The sequence below is a fragment of the Ochotona princeps genome, chromosome 28 (genome assembly GCF_030435755.1).
Source record: "Ochotona princeps isolate mOchPri1 chromosome 28, mOchPri1.hap1, whole genome shotgun sequence".
Taxonomy (NCBI): Eukaryota; Metazoa; Chordata; class Mammalia; order Lagomorpha; family Ochotonidae; genus Ochotona; species Ochotona princeps.
Window position 1 is genome coordinate 11,825,955 of NC_080859.1, and position 17,931 is coordinate 11,843,885.

The window sequence follows — 17,931 nt, forward strand, 5'->3', positions numbered from 1 at the left end:
AGATTATTTCCTGTTTCTAGTAACATGAGTTTGCCATGTTTTTTAGGTGGTTTATAAATACAGGTAGAGCAAAATACAAAACTGCATTACAAGAAGGATTTTAAACAGATTTCAAGCAGGTATGGCTAGAACCATAAAAACTCTTTAGCTTACAAGAGGCACCTGTTTACTCCACATGGCATTTTAGGAAGCACATATAGGATTTTGTAGAAAGATGTAAATTTTAGACCCTTTTGAATTAAGGCAAAAAGTTATGACTGATAACACAAAAGAGGTCATTAGACTTGTGTAAATGGAGATTTTGATCAGTAGTTTTTAATATTACAATAAAATTGTTCACCGCTTTGTATCTTGACAGTACTTTTAATATAGTCCAAGTCGCCTAATCAGTTAATGCCTCTACAAAATGAGAGATAAGTCCTTTGACATTTCCAGTAAGGCCTCACTGGAAATACCAAAGTGCCAAAATCTGTTAACTTTTGACTTTTTGAATGCTTATCAAGGATACCAAGAAGGCTTAAAATATCTAATTGAAATGAAATCTCTTTACATGGTACAATATGGATCAGATCTAATTATTGAATAAAGTGATCACACAAATACCTTTAAAACAAGTACATAACATATTTTAAACAATGAGAACTTAATATTTTGCTATAAAAATTCATTTACTCATTGAGATAGACACCACTTAAAAGGAGATATTACAATAAAATGTCTGTTTTTAACTTTGATTTAACAGGAAACCTTAACTCCATGTATCAATGATAAACATTTAGACTGTTGCAAAAAATACTTTAAACACTATGATTATATCACACATAAATCATACAAGATGTGTTCCTCTCAGATCTTCCATCTCTTCCTGCTCTTTTTTTCAACATGCTTAGACCTTCAAATATTTTGTCCTCTATCTTTGCACACTAATGTGACCATTCTCCTGTAGGACAAAATATTTTACAGCTTATATTCTTTCATCCAAAAGTCTTTCTTTCACAACCATTCTCATCAAGAACATATTTCCATGCTTGCAATCGTCTCCCATCTTAATGTAAAAATTAGCAGATAGGGCCAGGCACTCTAGCCTAGCAGCTCAAGTCCTCACCTTGCACATGCCAAGATCTCATATGAGTGCCAGTTCTAATCCTGGCAGCCCTGCTTCCCATCCAGTTCCCTGCTTGTGGCCTAGGAAGGCAGTGGAAGATAGCCCAAAGCCTTGGGACCCTGCACCCATGTGGGAGACCCGAAAGGGACTTCTGGCTTCTGATCAGCACAGCTCCGGTCATTGTGGCTGCTTGGGAAGTGAATCATTGGACAGAAGATCTTCCTCTCTATCTCTCCTCCTCTGTGTATATCTTACTTTCCACTAAAAATAAAATAATTCTTAAGGAAAAAACTAGCAGAAATAGCACATGGGTTCATCTCAGAGCTTGGAACAATGTAACAGTGGCTTAGATCTCAGTTCCATATCAGATTATTTTTTGCACGAATGTTACAGTTTTAGACAATGCTGTAAATAATATTTTAAGAGTTATATTTAATTATGCACAAACATTATCCATAGAGTACAAGAGGCTAAGTATTTTTAAGTTTACATTTGGAAAATATTTATTAAGTTAAAATCTAAAAATTTTTAGCTGTAAAAATCTCTCTAAGGTGTCTATAACAGGAGTTGAATGTCAATTGCTTTTAGTGGGCTCTGGTAAATCAAGTTGCGGAACAAGTGTGGCAAGTCATTTTTTTAGTTTTTACTTAAGTAGATGTTACTTAGCTTATCTCCTACTCCACCCCTCTTGACTAGGGGGTGGGGTGTGGAGTTGACAAGAGAAAACAAAATTTAAACTGGCTTTTGAGAAACTGCAGTTGAAGGGAGTGGCTGGTTTAACAGAGAAAGTGGGGAGAGTGTTTGTGGCTGTTGCTGGGGCAGGGGAGTTGGGGAAGAATCAGTTTTGCTCCTGAGGTGGCAAGGTGGGAGAAGGGGTCAGTGATTGGGGCCCACCATAAGGAGGAGGCCAGATAGGAGAGGTGGATTCTCTTGGGGTGAATGCTTGGAAGTCAGATTGGTTAGAAGAGGAGTGAGTTAAGAGGTCTGAGTGTTCGGAGTGTACTACAAGCACTTGAGAGGGATAGCAGGATTGATGTCAGGCGAGAACAGAGAAAAGGAAGGCTTAAACATAGGAAATATCTTGCTGTTCACCATTGCAGTGAAAGAAGTTATCTAGAGCATGGAGAATTTGAAGGTCAAATTGAATCATTCTCTGATTTGTGTCGAGTCCAAGCAACATTGCAGAATGAATCAGTTGGCCAGGCTGGAGGACAGAGGTTTTGAGCTTTTTAGGAGATAGCCACATGGCAACTCTGTGGAAGGCTTGAACTCACTAGCCTGGCTGGAATATACAGAGCCCAAGGTGGTGGGATTCCCATAACCTTGGATTTTCATAGATGATGAAGTCCAGTTCAAGAGCCGAAGCATAGAGAGGAATCTGTTGAGAGAGGGATAGGGTTACACTCACACATTGCCTGCCATTAATCTGATTGGAGTAACACATAGAGTCAGCAGTGGCTAAGAGGTTATGGAAATTTTGTTCACAGGTAGTCCAAATTGGGGTCTGAAGAAATGATTGTGGCAGCTCAGATCCCCAGTGGGAAGAACAATCATGAGAGCTTTAGACCGGGGTGGGGGGGGGGGGGGATCAAAGGGTCCCTGAAAGTGAGAGAGTTAGCTTTTCCTAGCAGAGCAATAAGCAAGCATGGTTCAACATCAGAATATCTTAGAGGATTCCAATCTGTTCGTAGACTTAAAAACTAAAGCTATATGTTCATAATGTTGTGGTCTAAGTATATTTTGGGCAAAATATTTATTTTCTAGGTTCTTGCCTCTGACACAACTTAAGCAAGTTGCAAAGTTTATTCAGGCCATGAGACATAGACATACCTGGGCCATGTTGAGGAAGAGTAGGGAGAAAGGTTGCTGTCTTCTGTCCTCAGAGTAAGGGTGCAGGAGGCAAATGAACAAGCAGATAGGATACATGGGCTTAATGGGGGCTTGAGGGTGGAGCAGTTATGTAACAGTGCAATACTGCTCCCCTCCCAAGTTCCAGGGGATTAAAGGTGAGCACCATTTGAGTCAGAGGTGGGCAGAAGGATTATATAGGCGGGGGAGGTGTGGCTTCCACACTGAAGTAGCTGCCTAAAACCATATCAGTTTCAGTAGCTTCTGAAATGTGTTTGACAGAAGCAGTCCATTGGCTAGGAGTGGGGTAACACTGGGCAGGTGATTTGATGTATTAATCACCACTCCTCCCCTCCCACCCTTTGCAGATGGCTGGAGACTCTGCTATAGATTGCTCTAACTTAATGAAAGGTGGACAATCTTAACTTTAGAGGAAAATAGTGATTTTTTTTTCCTGTTTTGTTTGAACTTAGATTGCAGAGAGTTTGAACATGGGATTCAGGGGCCATTTTTTTGAGAGATGCTTCTGAGAGACAGGTGAGGAAGGGGTGTGACTGGTCTTGGCCTCCTCCACAGGGAAGAGCATTGTGATTAATTTCCACTGCAGACCTGTTTGGAGTCAGACTGGCCTTTTGTGCCACTGCAGTCAGTCATGGATGCATCTGTGGGGTGTCAAGACATCCTGGGCAAGCTGTACACCAAGTGTAATTCTAAGAAAACTCCCTGGGAGTCATCAGCAAAGACTGCTGAGGTACGGGTGTCAGCCCAGTAAACAGGGTGGGATTGGGGTGCATCCTTGCTCCTACTACACGGAATCATATATAAACTGGAACTGTTAAAAAAAAAAAGATTTATTTATTTTTATTGGAAAGGCAGATTTACAGAGAGAAGGAGAGACAGAAAGATCTTCTGTCTGCTGATTTACTCCCCAAGTGCCTACAATGATGAGCTGGTCCAAAGCCAAGAGTCAGAGCTTCCTCCAGATCTCCCATTCAGGTGCAGGGTCCCAAAGCCTTGGACCATCCTCTACTAACCTTTCAGGACACAAGCAGGAACTGGAAGGGAAGTGGAGCACAAACTGTTGTCCATATAAGTTCCAAGAGCTTGCAAGGCAAGGAATTAGCCACTGGGCTATCATGTCAGACCCATAAACTAGAATTTTAAGTTTCTAAATCACAAATCAAAATTATATTTTATAGGGTGGGCATTGTAATACATCCCAAGTGTGCTCAGAAAAAGTATAAGATGGACTATGTTTCTGTTGAGAAGCACTAGAAAAGCACATGTTCATGGATAAAGTGTATTATGAAGAAACTAAGTATGGATTTCAAGCCATTTTTATGCCAAAGTAGTCTTAATTCTATTTTCACAAGCCTTTTGAAGTACCCTCATATATACATATCTTGCCTACTATCTCATATTTTATCCCATATTTTGGGGTGTGGAACTATAACATATTCTTATAATGACCTTGTAAGTAACCATTGTCATTGCCATTCCTCTACAAATACTAAAATACTATGCAGCTTTTGACAGGAGAGCAAAAGATTAGACAATACTTAGAGCTTCTTGTCAGCATTCTACTTGTTCAAATTAGAGAAAGTTGAAAAGAGGGCATTTCTTTTGCTGCCAAAGATCTGGAAACACTTTGTGCCTCAAGTGGATGTTCAGCCAAGTGAGGACCTCCATTGGGATGGCAGAAATCACACACTGTACTCCAGAACCCTGGCTATGCCAAGTCACACTACTTTACTTTGGAGCTCTACCATGTGGTTGAAGGTCAGGCCAAGGCCCTGAGACCCACCATGGTGCTGCTGCAGATTGCTGGACACTGCCAGCAAAATGCATCCTTTTGTGTCTTTGCCAGGTAAGGATCTGAATATGAGATGTCCACATCCCTGGTGCTTCACATCTTGTGCCAAACCAGGACTGCACTACAAGGAGTCCCCTTGCCAGTTTTCCTTTATTACAAAGTTGCTCCCTTCCCTGCCCAAGAACATTAGAGCAAAGGATAACCATTCTGCTATACTTGACCAAAGTTCTAAGGAGTCCCGCAGAATCCCACAGAATTCCAAACATTTTAAAGTTCCCAAGCAAAGGATGAAAGGTACATCAAGGGATGTGATAATAGGATAGGTATTTTTTTTTTTTTACAAGGCCTCACCTTGTTCACAGGGTGCTGATATTATAATGGTTGTCATTTGCCACGGCTCTGCATGGTATGCCTGCATTGTATTTTGAGTCATCATAAACTGTGCTGCTTTGGAGATTGTGCAGGTTGAACTTGACCATAAAGGATTTGGCATTTTGCTTTCCTGAATAGAAAGACAGTTAGCACATGGTTTCACAGCTGGCATTAGGAGTTGCTGCAAGCTCGGGGGCCCCAGACATGGTCTGCATCCTCTCCCAGCTCTCCCATAGACCCTGCAGCGGCCAGGGACTCCAGACACACTGCATCATTGTCTTCAAGCACATCTGTGAGTGCCAGACAAGAAGCAAACACTAATGAAGTTCCAGGTCGAGGCATGTTTGTTTGTTTTCTGTGGTTCAGAACCCATTTCCGTTTGCTTGAATAAGACACTGTCTAAAAGCAATTTCCGTTTTCTCCCCATGACTCCTTGAAATGGTAAATTATTAAAACCACCAGAGCTACTAGTAATGAATGAGAAGTGATCTCACTATACTGGAGGCACTGAGCAGAGAGGGAAGTTGCAGATCATCATCCATCTACCCTGTGGGATTCAGAGCAGTGGGTTCTGCATTGTTGTTTGGTAGTCCCCAGTTCCTGATTCCAGCATTGCATTACAAAGGTGATTCATTTTAGAATGAAGTTCTGTCTGTTAGCTCACATCACTGCTCAGGAGAGGTCATGAATAGCAAGAATACAATGAAATGACGAACAATGAGATCGAACTCACAAACGAAAGTGAATGGAGATGCTGAGAAGAAGTCTTTCTTTACAGAGGAGTTTCTATGTACTGCGAGAGCTTGGGCATGCAGACTGCAGGACTAATTAGACAATTCGGATTCTGCAGTGGGGGTTTAGCAAAGGAGTTGAGATATTAGTTAAGTGGCCCATATCCCACCTCAGAGTACCTGGGTTTGATCCCTGGCTCTGGCTTTTGAAACCAACTTCCTGCTATAGAAGGTCTTGGGAGGCAGCAGGGATGATTCAGGTAACTGGGCTCCTGTGACCCAGGTGACCCAGGCTCCGGTGACCCAGACTGATCTCCTGGCTCCTGGCTTCAGCCTTGCACAGCTCCAGCCATTGGAGGCATTTGGGAAGTGAACCAGTGCCTCAGAGCTCTCTCCATCTGTATCTCTGGCTTTAAAATAAATAAAGTATTTAAAATTGGGTTCTGGTCCTGCTCTGACAATGATATAACTGGGTGGGATTCATCACCACACAATCTTTATTTTCATTTCTGCAATTTGGTGAACACTCCTTACACACTTTGTCTACTCCAAAGAATTACTGTTGTCAAATGCGACAGTGTCTATACAAATTATCCATGAATTGCAAAACATTTAACTAATATAGCATACCATAGGACAGAAAACATGTTCAAACTAGAGATTAAGTTAATTTTAATTTTTTTAAATGATTTATTTTTATTGGAAACACAATTTACAGAGACAGAGAAAGATCTCCATTCAATGGTTTACTCCCCAGATGGACACAATGGCCAGAGCTGAGCTGATCTGAAGCCAGAAGCCAGGAGCCTCAATCCTCTTTCACGTCTCCCACACAGGTACAGGTTCCCAAGGTTTTGGGCCATCATCTACTGTTTTCCCAGGCCATAAGCTTGGAGCTGGATGTGAAGTGGAGCTGGCTGGGCACGAACTGGTGCTCATATGGTATCAGAGTAGTTGGAGGGTTAGCCAATTAATCCATCATGCCAGGCCCATGAATTGATTTTCTTAACATTTGTTGTGTCATATTTACTCACAAGTTCACTAAGCTTCCATTATCTCATTTCCTACTCCCAGTGGATCTCTGGCATCCAGTCCTATCCTTCAAAATCCCTTCACTCCCTGCTGTCCTGTGAAGTTGGGGGAATTTTCCTGAATGATAGTTTTCCAGGGAAATGTCTTTTTAAGCCTCTGAAGCCATGAGAGGTCTGTTTTTTTTTTTTTAAGATTTATTCATTTTTATTAGAAAGGTACATATACAGAAAGATACAGAGAGAAAGACCTTTCATCCACTAATTCATCCCTCAAGTGGCCAAAATAGCTGGAGCTGAATTGATCTGAAGCCAGGAGTCAAGAACCTCCTCAGGGTTGCCCACATGGGTGCAGGGTCCTAAGGCTTTGAGCCATCCTCCACTACTTTCTCAGGCCACCAGAAGGGAGCTGTAAGGGAAGTAGAGCAGCCAAGACACGGACTGATGTCCACATGGGACCCCAGCACATGCAAGGCAAGGATTTAGCTACTAGGCAATTGTGCAGGCCTCCGTGGAGGGTCTTTAAAAGCATTCAAAAGTAATAAAAGCAGAATATCTGTCTTATGGGAGCCATATGGATAGTAAGGTAATACAGTTCATCATTTAGGATTCTGTCTTGAGAACATGGAGACCTCAAGACTAGTTTGACTCCCAATATCAGAGCCTTCACCAGGTCAACATTTAGTCACACTCATTATTGAAAGTCTATTTCATCCTGACTGCAAGATCCAATTGGACTTCTGTTGTTGCAAGTGATGGAAACTCAACAAAAACTATCTTAATCGAAACTGTAACTATGTTGGTTTATTTCATGGAGAAACCCGATGGTAGTATGGCTCCAAACATGACTAGATCCCTTGACTCATTTTGCATCAGTAAAATTCATTTCATCCCTGCCCTGCTTTCACTGGATTCTCTTCCTGCCTGGATAATCACTCTCCATGTGGTGGACACGCTGATGAAAGCAATCTGGGCTAACCAAGATTTGTGAGCAGTTAATTGCTGTTACAAGTGCCAGAAAAATATTTCAAATGGCGTAAACAAGATAGTTGACTTCTTTCTCACAAGTAGTTGTTGTCAACAATTGAGGGTTAGTAAAACAATTGCATCCCATGAAACCTTCGGCTCTCTATCCTTTCGGCTCTCTGTGGTATCATCCCTAATGTGAGGATATTGCTTAGGTTCAAAATGGTCCAGCTGTAACATTCTGTTCCAAGCAGGAAAACACAGCAGGGGGGGAAGTAAGGTTGAAAATCACAACGCAACTCTTTCTTAAAAATGACCTCTAGGTGCAGTCATTTAGCCAAGTGCTCAAGATGCCTGAGTCCCACATTACAGTGTCTGGATTGGGTGGAGAGATCCAGCTTTCAGCCCCAGCACTGTGCTAATGCACCTGTTGGGAAATGACAGTGATGGCTCAAGTAGTTGGGTTCCAGCTATCCAGTGGGAGAGTTGGATTGAGTTCCTCATTCCCAGCTTTGGCCTGTCCTATCCATAGACACTGTAGATATTTGGAGAGTGAATCAGTTGGTGGGCACTCTTATCCTATCTACCTTTTAAATAAATAAACAAAAATTAAATTTAAGGAAAGAGATCTATGGAAGCTCTCAATACGTTTTCACTTTGTGCTCTTGCTATTATCATTTTCATCTTGTGCTATTCAGCTTCAAAGAAGGCTGAAAAATGTTACTGCTATTCTCTGTGTGTTCTATATGATCATTGCCCTGGCTAATCCTTTATTATTTTGGGAAAAAAGACAGGATAGAAATTGGGGAATGATTAACAACCTCTTCCACTCAGTCCAGTAGCCTTCCTGTTAGCTATATAGCCTCCATGAAAAGAGAACATGTTCTCAGATATGTCTAAAAGGAAATTCTTCTTTGTACTTTGAAAGGTTGAATCTGTCATTGTCACTGATGAGCTGTCTGAGTACCATTAATCAGATGCTTGCCCCTGCTGGGGTTCATGCCAGGCACATGCAGACCCCATGAGATTGGTCCCTTGAGGGGAAATGCAATGTAAGAGAATATCTAATAGCAACAAAGAAGGGAAGGGAAGGGAAGAGCAGGCATTGGCTAGAACTTTTCCTTACCCACCTTTAGCATCAGAATGTCCAGCTATTTTCTATGTCAGCTGAGAGGTACAATGGACTCCTAATATTTCACAAAGTGAAAAATTAGGCCAGCCCCCATTCCCTGATGAGAAGTTAATATTTCATTATGTAACAAGCTCCTTGGAATTGGCATACATAACTTAATCCCATGAGATATCCCTGGGTGTTGTCTTGGGAAACTTTATGTAAGCCTCAATAACCAATTGGTATTTTGCTAGGAGGATTTTTGTTCTGCGACTATTGCAGGCAAGTATCCACAGTTATTGTATGTTATCTATGTATTGTATTTAAAGCATTTTTAAAGGTCACATGCTTAGGACAAACAGTGAAAGTATACACTTGTCATTGTGAAATGGTCATAACTTCAGGAATAATAAGTTTGACATTTTTCAGTTACTGATTTATCAAGTTAATGCTTCAGATCCTTATTCCACCCTAGAATTACCTGAAAGTTCATAGGAAACTAGGAAGTGGGGAGTGGGCTTTATTTTGTACTTAAACATGGATTTCATAAGATTGGCTTCAAAGACAGTTAAAACTGACATTGACTGAGGTCCTTGTTGACTAATTGATCATCCCTAAACCATATTCGTGCAAAATCAAGAATAAGAGATTTCATGAAGTCTGATATAAACTTGTCCTTTGCATTTTACACAGGCACATACGGGACTATTTTTTTTTTTTTAGGATTTATTTTCATTGGAAAAGCAGATTTATAAAGAGAAGGAGAGACAAAGAGCCTCTATCTGCTGGTTCGCTCCCCAAGTGGCCACAATGGCTAGAGCTGAGTCAGTCTGAAGTCAGGAGCCAGAAGCTTCTTCCAGGTCTCCCATGCAGGTACAGGGAGGACCATCATCCACTGCTTTCCCAGGCCACCAGCCAGGAGCAGATGGGAAGTGAAGTAGCTGGAACATGAATTAGTGCCTATATATGATCCTGGGGAGGGTTAGTTAATTGAGCCACTGCACTGATTCATTGAACTGCTTTTTCAGATACCTCAGGCATATTGAAGATGTCTTCAATATGGAACTGAAGGCATCTTCCTGACCATGGGCCCTCACAAGAGGGCCTGGCCACAAGCCATTCACATGAGGGACCTGATCTTCCTGGCATTTCTACCACTTTGATATTTGACTGGCAGAGCTTATTCGCTGACTGAGCACCTTGGTTTGTATCAACTAATGAACATTCTTAGCATCGTTTCTGTCCTGTCCAGGTTAAAGTTCAACACAGCATACGCTGTTTAACCATTAGAAGGGATAGACGGAAGATGCTATGGGAAGAGCCCACAGGCCTGGGACAGCACAGAATTTGACCTTACACCAAGCAAGTCTGTCCTGTTTGTGAAGTCTCATAGATTCACCCATGGAGCTGTGTTCCTCTCTCAAATGACTTCACAAACTGTTAGGGACTGAAGGTCAGGTTTAGAAATGATTTCTTTTCATGCTCAGCCTTCTCAGTGAAAATACCTTTTAGAGGCCCCATGCCCTTTTTCTTCAGCTGTGGTTTAATAAACATGTTCCATTTATTTCAAAGGCAGAGAAATCTTTATCTGCTGGTTCATTCCCCCAAACACCTGAAGCAGCTAGGCCTGGAACAATTGTTGGGCCAGTAGCCCGGAATCTGGCTGTCCCACGTAAGTGGAAGGCATCCAAGTACTTGAGCCAGCACCTGCTTCCTCCCATTAGCAGCAAGCTGGAACTGGGAGAGGAGTTTGGACTTAAGCCCAAACACTCCAGTTTGAGATGCAGGTATGGCAAGTGGCCTCTGGGTTGGGCCAAACTCCCTCTTGTCCAGCCAAGGTTTAGAAAAGCCTTGTGCCACCCGGCTCTCAGCACGGACGGGAGAGCTAAGAGAGTCGCCTTCTGCAACAACTCACTACCAACTCCTGAAACCTCATGCTCCACCAAGAAGAGGAAACTAGAGCAGGGTGGAAAGAAAAGACAAAAATGCTCACTGCATGTGGAGGAAGAAGGAGAGAGGAAGCCGTTCTGCTCATGACCACCAAGGACTAGTCCTGTCGGGATAGCCGTCGCCCAGATTGTGACTTTCATTCCAACCCTAACCCAAGCCGGGGCTCGCAGACCCCTCCAAAGTCCTGGGAATGGCAGGGCACAAGGAATCAGGTCTCCAGTTTCCCGCAAAGAACTCCTCTTCACAACAGCCCCCGAGTCACTACAGCTGACCTTTCTGGTCAAGCGGCACTGTGGGCTCTGTTCTGTGGAGCATCCGTGGGGACAGCATGACACAGTGGAAAGAGCCTGGCTTTAAAGACCGGTCATTCTCCAGTTTCCTTATTGTGAGTGGACAAATAGAAAGTACCTAGCATTGTGTAAAACAGAAGCAATAAAGGACATCTGGAGGCCAGATTGATTATACAAGGTAGAAGAGAAAATATCAGGAGAAAAATTGTAAGCATGACGTGGGTGAGAAGATGACAGGCACTTTCCCTGGCCAATGTAATACCAGAGAGTAAAGTGAGAAGACAGAGAGTGACATCCGTGGTTTTAGCAAAGGCCGTGAACTTCCTCCTTTTCCTTTTGCATCAGTCTTCTTGGGAAGTGGAAATGGACAGCTTCTAGTGACAACAGATATTCAGTTACCAATGGGTTAGTTCCTCTGCCCAAGATTTTTAATGGCCTTCACCCCAGTCACCTGCTTATCATCATAAATAATTTCGTGTTTTGAGGTTTAACTTTCTCAAAGGTAAAGAGGGGGAGAAATACCCATGTTCCTTTGTTCTATGAAGTTACAAGTTTCAAATGAAATCACATTATTGACCTTATATATTCGTTTAACAAATACCTGTTGTCTATTCTGTGCTCAGCAGTGTTCCAGGAGCTGGAGATAAAAACGGAGCAACAGATTAGAGTCCTTGTTTGATGGAATTTACATGTTAGCAATAGGCAAAGGAGGATAAAGAAACCAGTGAGTGTGCGTTCGGCGTTGATAAGAACATGAGAAAAACTATGAAGAAAAAATAGGCAGCCAGGAGGGATTGTATTATTGAAAAGGCTTTATAAGCTACATTGAACTGTCCAAGTTTAGGGTCTTACCTGCAGACTTGCTGGGTGAATAGGATTAACGTCAAGGTCTGGCGTCAGAGAGGATAGTTGACTCCAACAAGGAGGGAGTTCTTCTGTCTCACTACAAGATGAGCCTTTTCAAACAGATCCCAACTCTCACCTTCCTCAAGTCCTCAGAGGGGTGGGACACCTCTGAGAAAGGGCCCGCCCTTTGACACAGAACAGCTTTCAAATTGGCATCAGAAATACACAGGATTTGAGAATCTCTGCAATCACGATCCCACTGTTCATCTTTCGAAATCTTTGGACAGTTTTGTTGTTATTTTTGATTTTAAATCTGTGTCAGGAAGTGGAAGGAATCTTTTTATGTGGTTTCTCAGAGTTTTATTTTGTTGTTTTTATTTTTAAAGGTTTTTATGTATTTTTTATTGTAAAGTCAGATATACAGAGAGAGGAGGAGAGACAAAGAAGAAGATCTTCTGTCCATTGATTCACTCCCAAGCAGCAACAAAGGCCAGAGCTGCACTGATCTGAAGTGAGGAGCCAGGAGTCTCTTTCGGGTCTCCTACATGTGTGCAGGATCCCAAAGCCTTGGGCTATCCTCAGCTGCTTTCCCAGGCCACAAGCAGGGAACTGGATGGGGAGTGGAGTAGCTGGGACATGAACCGGCGTCCACATGGGATCCCGGTACACGCAAGGCAAGGACTTTAGCCGCTAGGCTACTGCATCGGGCTCTAAGAACTTTATTTTGTTCTGAGTCCTGAAAAAGATGGACTCAGGCTCTCTTTACAAGCTCATGTGTGTAAAATATTAATCTTTCATGATGGTTATACTTGGTTTATTTTATGTAATTTCTTTATTCATGTTAAAAGCACACCTCTCAAACATTTATGAATGTGCCTGCAAATGAAGGCATGTCACTAAATAGAAAGAATAGCAAATCACTCTGGTATCGCACAGGGGAGGACACAATTGAATTACAAAGTAAGATTTGGCGAAACCCCATGCAGATTTCATTATTTTAACACAGACACGTATCTCACCTAAGAGGCTGCGAAGGGCCCACTCCCACTGAGGGGATGGCTAAGATGAGTTGCACTTGGGCATTGGAGTGCCAATTCCAGCAAATCAAGTTAATGGAATTGGTATTAATGTGATACTCATTCCTTTAACTTGGGCCCTTTTAAAATGCTTTTCCCTATGTTAGTATTCAGTATTCATAGTTCCTTACTAACCACTCCAAGTTGCCTTAAATATTGTTTAGCCAGTCTCCTGTTGCCAAAAAGTAACTGATACACAGAAAGATTTCCCAGGCTTAACAGAGGTAGGGCATTGCCTTGTATTGAAAGCTGAGGCTCTGCGAGCAACACCTTCAGAGAAGTTCCCTTTCCTTGTTCTGTGGACTCAAAGAGGGTGGATGGAATATTTAGACAAGGATGAGCTCATTTTGAGGAGAGCCAGGATAGGAACTGTGTTGTAACTTCAAAAACATGGCATTTCGTACCAGTAACCAATTATGAGCCCTCAAAGTTTGATAATAATTTCAAGAACTTGTGCCCCCTAAGTTGGCTTCTTCGATCATTCTTAATGTGTCTGAAGACCCTTGCCCTCTCATGTTTTAAGAAAAAATGTCAAGATGTCTACACATTATAATATCGAGACCACAAAACATGAAATTCAATTTAATAATCTCACTTCCCTGTCTTCAATGCATTTGTTTAAATTAATCTAAAGCTTTGCCTTTGAGATTTGTTAAAAGCTGTAGATGATACATATTCAAATAGTCATATATAATCAGATAAAATATTGGCTAAACCATTATCTCTGATTTTTTAAAAAAAAACCAGCCACTTGTATTCAAAAATTGTGTGTATGTGTGTGTGTGTTGTGGTGTGATATGTTTGTGAATGCTCTAAAAATTAAAACTCATTTTTTTTGTTTGTGTCACTAAAGGCTGAGTCTAATGTTCAATGAATCATTTCCCTTTATTTGTTTTTCCTACTTTTTCTTGCCGGTTCTTCACAGGCTGAGTGTTTTGGCACTCAGTTGGTGAGGAGCACCTGTGATGCATGGGACGACATGCCACAGTTTGCTGGCGCAGGTGGTAGGCATTCTCACAGACACACTCTTCCAGCCCCCAGTGCTTTTCCTCCCACCGTCTTCACCAGAACTCCCCTACACCCTATACCGTAATTGAAACAAAAACAGAAAACACATCTTCCAGCTCACTCAGGTTGGAAATAGGCCCTTGAATGATATTTACAAAGGGTTATTTCCATGACAATATCAAAAACCCTCAATTTCTATTCCATGCTCCAGGGAGGAAATTTTCTCATTCAAATGACCCTTCAGACCCCTGTTTGTCCAAGGTGAAAGATCAATGTGAAATGAAGCCATAAAGTAAGTGGAAGAAAATGGTAGGAAAAAAACCCCCTTAAGTATCCCCTGCCCTGTCCCCACTGTCCTACCCGGGGTGCTGGCACGTCTCAAGCCAGTCTCAGCATTAATTGCACTATTGTTCTGTTGACTGTAAGTATGACAGAAATTGTTTTCTGGAAGTGACTGGAAATATCTACTCCTACTCTAGGTTTTATTGTAAGTGCGGATGCATCTCATAAAATAAAATCTTATCTGTACAGGGAACAGCACATTTCTGAGAGTAAAACAATCCAATCACTGAGGAATTCGCCTGATGTGTATTTAAAATGCAGTCCTCTCTGTTGTCTCTTGAACACTGATGCAAGCTGTCCTACAAAGAGAATTTCAGTATTTTCTGTAACCCTAGAAACAGCAACTCTTTCTTTAGAATGGGCTTTTGGAGTGCTAGTTCTGCTTCTGCTGTTTTTCAAAACCACTAAGTGAAAAAGACTGGAATGAAACGTCAATATCTTACACTTTCAAGCATTTCACTTTTGCAAAAGCTGCTTGGCTCTTCGGATGGCATTTTGGTCTCATTTTGTGGGAAGAATTTTGGCCTCTGGATTGCATGGTGAATGTGACACCCCGTACCCTCCCCCCACCCCCTGCTGCCCTAAGAGCAAGAAAATTGTGGACTCTCTTTAAGTGGGATAAATTCTCTTACCCACGGATCTCTCTCCAAACAAGGAGAGACAGGAACACAGGAACACAGGAAGAAATGGGATTTCGGTTCTCTCTCCTGCCCCCACACCTCCATTTGGAAAGTCAAACGTACCGTTGGGCTCAGGATTTCATCATCATTGCAAAATTATTTTTGTTTTCTCACCAGTGCCAACACGCTGCTAGGGAGGTACCGACATCCTAAAAGGAACTCATCTGTGAACTGAATTGCAGTCACCACTGGAATAACCATTGCCTGCAGCTCTGCTCTCCTCCAGTTACTCAACCTCATTTCAGAAAATTTCGGATCATTGGTACAACAGCAAGGAATGCATGATACACCAGCAACTGCAGAACCTGACTGGCTTAATACTAACTCCAGAGGCAACATACAAAAGAGCAATTTCTGTATCACTTCACCATCATCAGAGACTTTTTTTGGTTGTTTGTTTGAACTATCTTATTTTCTAGAAGCCTGAGAAATTGTGGGCATGTGACTATGTTTTCAAGAACAAGTAAAGCACTGTATCTGAAGGCATGAGGGAAGCTTCCTTGGTGGATTCCACTATGTGGCTTAGGAAGAGCTGACTGCTTTATCATTATTTATTTACTTTCTGCTTATGTGAGAAGCAGAGAGTCTAAAATAGAGATAGGGAGAGTGAGCGAGCGAGAAAGAACATTTCAACTATGGGGTTACTCACCAAAGGACCTCCAGTAGTCAAGTTTGGGGCAAACCGACAACAGAAGCCTGAATCTCACTCCACAACTCTCACAGCGGTGGCAGGAACTCCAGTGCTTGGGCCACCACCTGCTGCTTCCCAGTGTGAACTAGCTGGAAGCTTTATCTGAAACGGAGACATGTCTCAATCCTGCACACTCTGATATGGGATGCAAGGTTTCCAAGGAATGTTCGATGCTTGCACCAACTGTAAGAGTTGAATTCTTGTGCCTCAGTTTCTCTGTTAAAAACAGAGGTAGAGACCTCTGACTAACCAGCACAAGTATCCAGAGATTTCAACATTTGGTTTCTGAATTTGTACCTGGTTAAGGGTGGAAAATACAATAGACAAGGATTACATTACAAAATGTAGCAATCTGGGGTTTTCTTTTAGGCGAGCTGGTTAATACACAGTATGCAAGCCTTTTCTGGGAGCTTATTTGGACAGCTTCACAGTCACTAAGTTAGATCATATAACCCATTGGGTGGTAAGGAATTTTTCATTTCAACTGTCCTGTTCCATCTGACTTCTGCTGCTGTGCTGTGTGGAGCCAACTTGGAAAATATATGGCTTTTTTTCCTCCAGTGTTCTTTGGGCATATTAGGTGCTGGTTATAGCTGGTAAAGCTGGTTAATTATTTTTCTCCTATGATGCCATGTTGTCCATGATGTAAATTATAATATTTATAATAAGGCACATATGTAAATGTTTTCTTCAAACTTTTTGCATTAGAGATATGACTGAAGGCAGAGTGCTTGGAGGAGTGAGCTAAGACCAGAGTTGGGAATTCTTTTTTAAAATCTATTTTTGATAATGTTTACATAGTTAAGAAGGAATAGAGGAAAGTGGATAAGACTACTGTTTCCAATCTCTCTTTTTCCTCCTGTGTCTAGGGAAAGTGGGGAGAGGAAGGGAAATGGCCGCTGCCAGAATCCCAACTGCCTCAGTATCCAGGAATGGGGGATAGTCACCCTATATCATCCCAGGGTCCCCAGCAAGAGCATATTCGTAGGGTATTGCTTAAGTGGTTTTTATAGTTCTGAGATGCTGCTGATTTCATTGTTTCAAGGATGAGGAAATCCTTCCTTGGTCCATTGGCTGATACAGCCCCTCTTAGAGTCTCTACTTGCCCAGATGTTCGAAGCTTGCTGGGAAAGGTGTTCAATTTGTTCTGCCCTCAATGATACTAGACGTCCTCTGTAGGCCTCAATGAACTGGCTGCCATGTCCGCTATGTACATCTGGGCATGCAGTCTGATGTACAGGCTTCAACAACTGAGGAGACCCAGTTCTGACGCATGCACACCACAGTGAGACCAGATCTGGTGATTTTCCCTGTGGTTGGAGTTCTGAGTAGAGGTCCAGTTTGGGGTCTCCAGCAAAACTTTACCAGAGGTTGCCCCAGACCTGACTTGTGTGTAGCAGCCAGTGTAGGGTCTGGCTCAGTCCATCACCCACATCACACACACACACATACACACACACTGTCAGCTCTATCCCCAGCCCCACCTCTTACACAAGCCAGTGGATGCTGTGGCCCAGCCCATCCCTGTGCACCACACACTTGGCCCTCACATACACCAATGGGAGCTACACCAGTCAGAATGACCCTCAGTAACCATCACGAGGCCTACCCCCAGCCTTAGTTCCTACACATGCCAGTATGTGCAGCAGTCTTCATTGCATCCCATTCAGCTCTTATACGTATCAATGGGTATGGGAGCCTAGCTCAGCCTGATGGTGCCACTGCCTGTCCAGCCAGGTTCACCCCCAGCCATGGTTTCCATGCTCACCAGTGAGAGCTTACTCTCTTACACCAGCCCGTATTTACTCTGACTCATGAATACCCCGGTGAATATAGTAGCTCAACCTAGTCTGACTCTCCTCCAACCAAGCAGGCCAGTGGGTTTTGCAGCTTTGCCCTGCAAGGCCAGCTCCTACTCCCAACTTTCACATTCACCAGTGGGAGCAGTAGCCCAGCAGGGGAGTCCTCACAGTTGCCCCCTACCAGGTTTGCCCCTCTCCCCCTGCCTGGTCTTATGTGTGTTTGTGGGCACTATGGCACAGACTGGCATAGAGTGCCTCACCTTGGCATTCTC